The 10,658-nt window shown below is 42.8% G+C and overlaps 1 protein-coding gene across 2 annotated transcripts in view; it reads right to left on the reverse strand.

Moving 5' to 3' along the window:
- Positions 1-5,745, reverse strand: part of adamts10 (ADAM metallopeptidase with thrombospondin type 1 motif, 10) — a 65,127-nt gene extending 59,382 nt beyond the window's left edge. Inside the window, exon 1 of one of the 2 annotated variants that reach the window (XM_029632634.2) lies at positions 5,559-5,745. The gene's annotated coding sequence lies outside the window, so the exon portion shown is untranslated. The remainder of the gene's footprint in view (positions 1-5,558) is intronic. The other variant, XM_029632635.2, reaches the window with a different exon arrangement.
- Between the last annotated feature and the right edge of the window lie 4,913 nt (positions 5,746-10,658).

Here is a 10,658-nt window from a genome sequence, read left to right on the forward strand (position 1 = left end):
AAAACACTGTCTGACAATCTAGGGACCAGGGTAAGCAAGTCTCGACCTGGGTGCCCTGTGTCTCTTTTAGTCTTCTGCTCACAGGAAAGCGAAAGGAAGGCATTGATCTTTTAAAACGCTGTGCTTAGGCTGAGAGGAGCTGGAAGTGGGTGTTATGTCAGTGGCTGTGGGGGAAAATTACCCAATTTGAGACAAGCAGTGGGTTACTTCCACACTCACTGTTGGCCTCATGTGACATGGCCACTTCACAGGGAAGAGGCAGTCACACACAGCGAGAATAGGCCATTAGCCATAGATCAGGCTTTTTTTGGGGAGATTAAAAATAGCCTTTAAAAAAGCAACATTGGTTATTATTACATCACAACACTAAAGATGTCCCATCCCCCATCACACGTTGAAGTGTACAGAGGAGTTAAAAGCCTGGATGAGGAGTCCTATTTACAGTAACATTGTGACATTTGTTCCTAAGCCTTTTTGGCAATGTCATTGAGAGGCCCAAACTTAATCTTTGATAACCTTCCCTCAAGCTACACTGCCTACCCTGCTCCCTGCCTCTATCATTCTTTCAGTGTGTCTGGGTAGAGAACAGAGAAGAAGCCACACTGGCCCAGATGGCTGGCGACAAACCAACTGCAGGCAAAGGTAACCGGAAGCAGATGGGAAACGATTTGGCGACGAAAGTGAGGAAACAAGTAGCCTCCTGACAAAACAAATATGAAAAAGGGAGTGCAAAGCTCAAGGGGCTGTAAGAGAGATGGAGAGAGCTGGGATAGCCATTCTTAAATACTATGTGTGTGTGGAGAGAAGGAGAGAGAGAGAGAGAGAGAGAGAGAGAGAGAGAGAGAGAGAGATGGGATAGCCATTCTTAAATACTATGTGTGTGTGGAGAGAAGGGAGAGAGAGAGAGAGAGATGGGATAGCCATTCTTAAATACTATGTGTGTGTGGAGAAGGAGAGAGAGAGAGAGATGGGATAGCCATTCTTAAATACTACGTGTGTGGAGAGAAGGAGAGAGAGAGAGAGATGGGATAGCCATTCTTAAATACTACGCGTGTGGAGAGAAGGTTGAGAGAGAGAGAGAGAGAGAGAGAGATGGGATAGCCATTCTTAAATACTACGTGTGTGGAGAGAAGGAGAGAGAGAGAGAGATGGGATAGCCATTCTTAAATACTACGCGTGTGGAGAGAAGGTTGAGAGAGAGAGAGAGAGAGAGAGAGAGAGAGAGAGAGATGGGATAGCCATTCTTAAATACTACGTGTGTGTGGAGAGAAGGAGAGAGAGAGAGAGAGATGGGATAGCCATTCTTAAATACTACGTGTGTGTGGAGAGAAGGAGAGAGAGAGAGAGAGAGAGAGATGGGATAGCCATTCTTAAATACTACGTGTGTGGAGAGAAGGTTGAGAGAGAGAGAGAGAGAGAGATGGGATAGCCATTCTTAAATACTACGTGTGTGTGGAGAGAAGGAGAGAGAGAGAGAGAGAGAGAGAGAGAGAGAGAGAGAGAGAGAGAGATGGGATAGCCATTCTTAAATACTACGTGTGTGGAGAAAAGGAGAGAGAGAGAGAGAGAGAGAGAGAGAGAGAGCTGGGATAGCCATTCTTAAATACTACGTGTGTGTGGAGAGAAGGAGAGAGAGAGAGAGAGAGAGAGAGAGAGAGATGGGATAGCCATTCTTAAATACTACGTGTGTGGAGAAAAGGAGAGAGAGAGAGAGAGAGAGAGAGAGCTGGGATAGCCATTCTTAAATACTACGTGTGTGTGGAGAGAGAGAGAGAGAGAGAGAGAGAGAGAGAGAGAGATGGGATAGCCATTCTTAAATACTACGTGTGTGGAGAAAAGGAGAGAGAGAGAGAGAGAGAGAGAGAGCTGGGATAGCCATTCTTAAATACTACGTGTGGAGAAAAGAGAGAGATAGCCATTCTTAAATACTACGTGTGTGGAGAGAGAGAGAGAGAGAGAGAGAGAGAGAGCTGGGATAGCCATTCTTAAATACTACGTGTGTGGAGAGAGAGAGAGAGAGAGAGAGAGAGAGAGAGAGAGAGAGAGAGAGAGAGAGAGAGGAGAGAGAGAGAGAGAGAGAGAGAGAGAGAGAGAGAGAGGGAGAGAAGCAGAAATAAACAAGAATCTTTGCACCTTCTGAAAAAATGTAAGCTTTCTCTGTGCCTGGATTAAGGTTCACCTCTCTCTGACTGCTTTCTGAGTTCTGTAGATCACTGCACATATCCAGCTCCAGAAACAGCCTGGCCTGAAGCTTTGCCATGTTGTGTACACAATATATTCATATATTCATTCATCTAGCTAATGAACAATGATTCATTTGTTCAAGCACAAGTAAGATACAACTGACCCGGCCCATTTGAAAATGAGCAGCTGAAGCTTTTCACACTTATAGTCTGCTCATAATCAGACAATGCTGACTACCATACAATCTACAGACGTAGCTGACATAGTGGGATAGAAGGACGCTTAATGTGCCTCTGGTTTCCCTGCAGTGCAGTGGTTCACAGTACAGTACCGTACGGAATGGGGTCCTAAAACAGTGAGGCGGCTTTGTGTTCCCACTTCCCTTAAATGTGGAGCAACTGTAAGCCCCTCTCCTCTCCATCTCCACAGCCCTCACACTTTTTGCCCTTTCCGCCCCCTTCCTCAAGGCTTTTTTTTGTAATTTCCTGCTTGGCCAAACTCTCCTATATTTTCATTACTTCTTGTTGGAGTCTCATTTTATTGTGGGGTTATTAGACTTGCAGCAAGATATCAAATGTTTTCATTAAAACTCTTCTTCATCTTGTTTACTTAAACAAAGCCCACATAATCAGCCCCCCTATCATTGCCTTTGTGTCTTTAAACAAAGCTGCTTAAAAGCTTTACTGACTGTCTTCAAGTTCTCTCTACACTCACTAAATCATTGTACACTCACTAAATCATTGCTCAATTTGACAAAAATCAGGTAATTTGTGAATTTGTACTATCTCTTGAAAGGGATTTTGTCATTTGTATTTGTGGGTCTGTTTTGTAGCAGTTTTCCTTTGGGAAAAAACTCAATGTGTTTGTCATTCGGCCAATACAACCATAATCCTGTAAGTACTGTTGGCATTTTATAATATACATGTAATATATTCTACTTAGCAGACGCTTTTATCATTTCCTTAGATGAGTACCTCTGATCATTTTGAATGCCTAATTGTGGCAATGGCGAGTTCAGAAATTGGAATGGGCTGTATACAGCTCAATTATAATGTGGTCAGAGTGCTTTTTAAAAGCAAGACAAGGAGGTATTTGTGGACAACAGTAGAAGAGACATTAGACAGGCAGTTGTAAATTGCAATTTCAGGGTGGGTCAAAGTCATAATGTAGTCTGGACCATAAGCTTTTCAACATATGTAATGGAATGGAGAAGGCAGTGAAACGTATGTTTTTGCAGACTATGTATAGTGACCCTGGCAGGAACTGTACAGACAGGCAGAATAGACCACACTAATCAAACCCACTTGCTCAATGTAAAGGCTCTCTCTAGGAACTGCTGCTCAGTCCCCTGCTCAGCTCCGAACAACTCCCTCTGTGTGCTCCTCTGAAGAAACCACTATGATTGTCTACTCTTCCTGTCACTCCTCTCTGATATTAAACTTACTCTTTTGATGTCTCATTTGTCATTCCTATTCGAATAGGGGAGTGTGGCATCTTCACTGTACTGTAAACACATCAACACTAAGTGAAAGCTGGGAGCTCATGCAGCACATGGCCTAGATACTTGTTTCACCCTGACAGCAGTCACTCCCTCAGAAGTGGTGTAGAAAAGCAAGCTCAATTGACATGACTCCCCCACGTTAAGCCTGGCAAAACAAACAACAGATGAGATGATAAAAATAATATGGAGAATAAAGGGAGGGATGTAGATCACTGCATACAACTAGGCTTGTCAGACAGCCAAGGATGCGCACTCTGAAAATGAGCTTAGGTCGAAGACAATATTTTGTAAGAGCTGGCTTGGACTCGCTGAGTCAGCCAACAACTCTAAAGCGTGTACAAAAGATCATAGGCAGTTTATGTCTTGAGTTTCACATTTCTCATACTACACACACCCAGAAGACAACAACAGACCACAGATTTGTCCATTTGCCTCAGCCAGTTGAGAGACCTAGGAACCTCACATGCTGATTAAACACTGCCCAGCTCTACCATGGTGAAAATATTGGATATGAAGGTTATTCACAATATGAACAAAACATCAATCATTTTAGTGACAGATTCTTACCATAAGTTTTTTTATTAACCCAGCAATAGCAACATTTGAGTTTTGTTACAAAAGAGATCACTAGCCTAATCAGCAACAGGTCACTTCTGGGTCAGTGTCATAAATCTGTTTATTGCTTGAGGAAGAGGAAGTGGTGGGCACTGATCTGCAAGGGAAAAGTACAGTATGGACTACTGTACCAGATATACAGGAAACACCAACATTAAGTGTCTTAATAGAGCAATGGGCCGCCACGAACCAGAACAGCTTCAATGCACCTTGGCATAGATTCTACAAGTGTCTGGAACTCTACTGGAGGCATGCGTCATTCTTCCACGAGAAATTCCATCATTGGTGTTTTGTTGATGGTGGTGGAAAACGCTGTCTCAGTCGCTGATCCAGAATCTCCTATAAGTGTTAAATTGGGTTGAGGTCCAGTGACTGAGATGGCCGTGGGCATATGGTTGACATTGTTTTCATGCTCATCAAACCATTCAGTGACGACTCGTGCCCTGTGAGAGCATAGTCATGGAAGCCAAAATAATGGCCTGCCCAGCATTTTTATACATGACCCTAAGCATGATGTTAATTGCTTAATTAACTCAGGAACATGTTACATCACTGTGTTCACTGTGCAATGCAACTCCTTCAAGGTACTTTTTAGTTAAAATATTTGTTTGATGTGTGTGTGTGTGAGAGAGAGAGAGAGAGAGAGAGAGAGAGAGAGAGAGAGAGAGAGAGAGATCACCCAATCACACAAATATTCTTCAAACACTGAGAGTGCAGTGGTCCTGAAGACTCCCCTTCTACCTATTCATTGCCCAACTTTTGCTGGAGCAATGCTTTCTCCCCACCTGGCAGAAACCCTCAGAACTATGTGGATTAACTGCTGCTGCCTGGAATCAACCAAGCAAGATCTCTCATCGCCCACATGGGTTCAGCTTTACAAATAACGGTCCTCACTTCACTTAACTGAATCTAACAAATGGGGGAAAATGTCTGGATCCTTGACAGTTTCTTCATTATAACCTCAATGCAATTAAACAAGGAAATATCCCACAACAATGTTGTTCATTCAAAAGATTTTACTTTGCTGAGAAATCAACACCATGACAAAATGCCACAGTCTGACTACCTGATAATTCCCATGCAAATGTTCGAGTTGTGCAAAATTACTTTAAACAGCTGGAAAATCGATATGTAAGATTTCGAATGAAGTCGTCAACCATTTTTACGGAATCGACTGTACTCTCATAACATAGACAAAAGTGAACACTAGGTTTATGAAATATGAGTTTAAAAGAAGTTTCAAATTAGGGTCCAGTACCTTTTCCTTCTCCCTGTCCAAGTTCACTATGGTCACCTTTCAGGGTTTCCGGTGTCTTTCTCTTGATTTACTTCAAGACGTGTCAGTTACCTTGAAAAGTTATGTCTGTATTGAGCGGATGATCGTACAGTGAGTGGACCTCTCTTGCTCCCAGGGTCTCACTGCCACAGATACGCGCTGGATGCCTGCGCGCTCGCTCTCACTGCTGCGTACTAAACCAGGAAGTAAAAATGGTAATGGCCGCGTCTGTACACTAAGCACAGAGGAGCTACACCAAAGATTTTTGCCGATACCGTGCTTCAGAAAACGAAGGGCCCCAAGAAGGGGATGTTTTAAAACACAACTATAACCAAAATTCTGCAATAACATATACATACATTTATTTTGTTCTTAATGGTCGACTTATTTTATAATATACTAGTTCGATTAAAAAGTTTAGGCTACATGCTTTCTTTGAAAGAAATGCGACTTCCCTAATAGTAATAGCCTAATAACGCAGTTCACAGCTGGCTCTTAGATTGGACTCTAATCAAAATAAACGTTCTATAACAGTGACCATGTTATTTTTTGGGGATGCCCAATTGATTCGGAGTTTGGAAATGAAAAAGTTTGTAAAACCTAAATAGTATTTCAAATATGCATAGCTAGCATACAGTTGAAGTCAGAAGTTTACATACACCTTAGCCAACTATATTTAAACTCAGTTTTATCACAATTCCTGACATGTAATCCTAGTAAAAATTCCCTGTCTTAGATCAGCTGGGATCACCACTTTATTTTAAGAATGTGAAATGTCAGAATAATAGTAGAGAGAATTATTTATTTGAGCTTTTATTTATTTCATTCCCAGTGGGACAGAGGTTTACATACACTCAATTAGTATTTGGTAGCATTGCCTTTAAATAGTTTAACTTGGGTCAAACGTTTCGGGTAGCCTTCCACAAGCTACCCACAATAAGTTGGGTGAATTTTGCCCATTCCTCCTGACAGAGCTGGTTTAACTGAGTCAGGTTTGTAGGCCTCCTTGCTCACGCACACTTTTTCAGTTTTGCCCACAAATGTTCTATGGGATTGAGGTGCAGGGCTTTGTGATGGCCACTCCAATACCTTGACTTTGTTGTCCTTAAGCCATTTTGCCACAACTTTGGAAGTATGCTTGGGGTCATTGTCCATTTGGAAGACCCATTTGTGACCAAGCTTTAACTTCCTGACTGATGTCTAGAGATGTTGCTTCAATATATCCACATCATTTTCCTCCTTCGTGATGCCATCTATTTTGTGAAGTGCACCAGTCCCTCCTGCAGCAAAGCACCCCCACAACAGGATGCTGCCACCCCCGTGCTTCACGGTTGGGATGGTGTTCTTCGGCTTTGCAAGCCTCCCCTTTTTCCTCCTATCATAACGATGGTCATTATAGCCAAACAGTTCTATTTTTGTTTCATCCGACAAGAGGACATTTCTCCAAAAACTACGATCTTTGTCCCCATCTGCAGTTCAAAACGTAGTCTGGCTTTTTTATGGCGGTTTTGGAGCAGTGGCTTCTTCCTTACTGAGTGGCCTTTCCTGTTTATGTCAATATAGTTTACTGTGGATATAGATACTTTTGTACCTGTTTCCTCCAGCATCTTCACAAGCTCCTTTGCTGTTGTTCTGGGATTGATTTGCACTTTTCGCACCAAAGTACGTTCATCTCTAGGAGACAGAACGCGTCTCCTTCCTGAGCAGATGACCGCTGCGTGGTCCCATGGTGTTTATACCTGCATAATATTGTTTGTACAGATGAACGTGGTACCTTCAGGCATTTGGAAATGTCTCCCAAAGATGAACCAGACTTGTGGAGGTCCACAATTTTCTTCTGAGGTCTTGGCTGATTTCTCTTGATTTTCCCATGATGTCAAGCAAAGAGGCACTGAGTTTGAATGTAGGCCTTGAAATACACCCACAGGTACACCTCCAATTGACTCAAATGATGCCAATTAGCCTATCAGAAGCTTCTAAAGCCATGACATAATTTTCTGGAATTTTCCAAGCTGTTTAAAGGCACAGTCAACTTAGTATGCAAACCTCTGACCCACTGGAATTGTGATAGTGAATTACAAGTGAAATAATCTGTCTGTAAACAATTGTTGGAAAAATGACTTATGTCATGCACAAAGTAGATGTCCTAACCAACTTGCCAAAACTATAATTTGTTAACAAGAAATTTATGGAGTGGTTGAAAAACAAGTTTTAATGACTCCAACCTAAGTGTATGTAAACTTCCGACTTCAACTGTATGCATCTGAAAGTGGGCTTTGTGAAATAGGTGGGTGTATGGAAATCTATAACAGCAAATTGGGCAGATTGGTTGCCACTCAAGACCGTTTTAGAAGTGGCTGCTTGCTGCTTCCTTGTAGCATTTTACCTAACCCTAACTAACCCTTTTCCTAACCTTAACTGCATTGTCCTAACCTGCTAGGTTAGTTCTCCTAACCTGCCATGTTAATTATCTTAACCGGCTATGCTAACCTGCTACGTTAGTCCTAACCTGCCCAGTTAATTCTCCTAACCTGCCCCATTAATTCTCCTAACCTGCCTAACTGGCTTAGATAAGAGCCAATTTATGCTTGATGTGCAAATGTGGTCAGAGACTCCTTATGGAGGGTGTTGATGCAATTGTGGAGACTCCAGAGGCACGCACTAGCCAAATTGATCTCTGTACCGCATCACTTTGTGCCTCCAATATTTTTTAACAATGCGGAGGGCTCCGTAGACCACCACAGTAACATGATTGTTTGACAGTAGGTGGGGGCGGGAGGTCCTGTATAAACACAAACTCGCTTCCTTGATAAATTCCTTCACAACAGCTCTGCTCAACAGCTCTGCGCTGCTCCGCAATGCAAGATCATTTTGAATGCCCTGACTTCTGCAGAGGCCGTATCACCATAAATGCTGCACAGCCAATGCAGACAACGGATTGACCATGCAGTGCCTTTAAGATGTTAAGCAGTACTCCCTAAAAACACCCCACTTCGATACAGCTATGACTTTTCGTAGCAGGTTAGGCATATGGTTAGGGTTAGCGAAAATGTTCTCCTAACCTTCTAGGAAAAGACACTTGTATCGAAGTGGCCTGTTTTTAGGGAGTCCTGATGTTAAAGCAGCATGTCCTATTAATTTGAAATATAAAAAATAAATAGGTATTTTAATCGGAGTATTCATTGATCATGACCTTACTCCGATTAAGAAAATCCGAGTAAGGCATTTACATTACTAATACCATACATGTAAACCCTGAATGTGGTTGAAACGCACTGCCTAGGTTAGGCTGCCTAATGTTGGCCTGGTGGGGATATTCTTATTCTTCAGATTAGATGCTGTCTGGTGGTGATGGTTGCTGTAGGTGCTAATATGGCCTAATAGTAACAAATAAAATAACATTTTATTTGTCCCATGCTTCATAAACAACAGATGTAGATTAACAGTGAAATGCTGATTTACGGGCCCTTCCCAGAAACACAGAGAGAAATAATAGAAAAGTAAAACACGTAATAATCTATACGCATGACTTTCAACCTTCGTCTCTCCCGAGCCCGTACGGGATTTGTAGCGATGAGACAAGATAGTAGCTACTACAACAATTGCGATACCACGAAATTGGGGAGAAAAAGGGGTAAAATTCACACAAAAATAAAATAAAAAATGTACATATAACTATAAATAAAGTGTATGTGATGAGTCAAAAAGTTAGTCCAAAAAGGGTTAATGCAGATAGTCTGGGTAGCAATTTGGTTAACTATTTAACTAACTATTTAGCAGTCCTGTAAAGGGCCGTACGCATTACCCTTTGTAGCGCCTCGCGGTCAGATGCCAAGCAGTTATCATACCAAGCGGGGACGCAGCAAGTCAAGATGCTCTCAATAGTGCAGCTGTAGAACCTTTTGAGGATCTGAGGTCCATGACAAATCTTTTCAGCCTCCTGAGAGGGAAGAGGCATTGTCGTGCCCTGTTTATTGCTGTGTTGGTTTGTTTGGACCATGATAGATCCTTATTCATGTGGACACCGAGGAACCCGCTCCACTATAGCCCTGTTGATGTGAATGGGGACCTGCTCGGCCCTCCGTTTCCTGTAATCCACTATCAGCTCCTATGTCTTGCTGACGTTGAGGGAGAGGTTGTTGTCCTGGCACCGTACTGCAAGGTATCTGACCTCCTCCCTATAGACTGTCTCATCGTCGTAGGTGATCAGGCTTACCACCGTTGTGTCGTCGGCACGCAGTCGTGGGTGAAGAGGGAGTACAGGAGGGGACTAAGCACGCACCCCTGAGGGGCCCCTGTGTCGACGATCAGCGTGGTGGGTGGCCCATCAAGAAGTCCAGGATCAAGTTGAAGAGAGAGGTGTTCAGTCCCAGGGTCCTTAGCTTAGTGATGAGCTAGCTTGGGCACTATGGTGTTGAAAGCTGAGCTGTAGTAAATGAGCAGCATTCTCACATAAGTGTTTGTCTTGTCCAGGTGGGAAAGGGCCATGAGGGGTGCAATAGAACTTGCGTCATCTTTGGATCTGTTAGGGAGGTATGTGAATTGGAGTGAGCTGTCTCATTGGTAGTGTAGTAAGATGGCGCCGACAGATTTGGCAGTTCTGCTTCTAGCTCCTAAGCAACTTTGCAGTATTTATTTTGTTGTTGTATAATTTCTTACATTATTAGTCCAGAACATTTTTCTTATTTTACGTACAGCCGGAAATAATTTTGGGATATCAGAGCGGCACAAGCATTTCACTACACCCGCAATAACATCTGCTAAATATGTGTATGTGACCAATTCAATCTTATTTTATTTGATGTGAGCCATGACCAGCCTTTCAAAGCATTTCATGGCTACAGTTGTGAGTGCTACGGGGCGATAGTCATTTAGACAAGTTACCTTGGCATTCTTGGGCACAGGGACTATGGTGGTCTGCTTGAAACACGTAGGTATTACAGGTTGGGTCAGGGTGTCGCACCCTGATCTGTTTTACCTGTCTTTGTTTATTGTCTCCAACCCCTCCAGGTGTCGCCCATCTTCCCTGTTGCCAGTTCGTCTTGTCTGTCACGCTTACCAGCATTTTGTCCTGTCAGCTCC

This window comes from Oncorhynchus nerka, linkage group LG24 (assembly GCF_034236695.1).
Source record: "Oncorhynchus nerka isolate Pitt River linkage group LG24, Oner_Uvic_2.0, whole genome shotgun sequence".
In the NCBI taxonomy this organism is placed as follows: Eukaryota; Metazoa; Chordata; class Actinopteri; order Salmoniformes; family Salmonidae; genus Oncorhynchus; species Oncorhynchus nerka.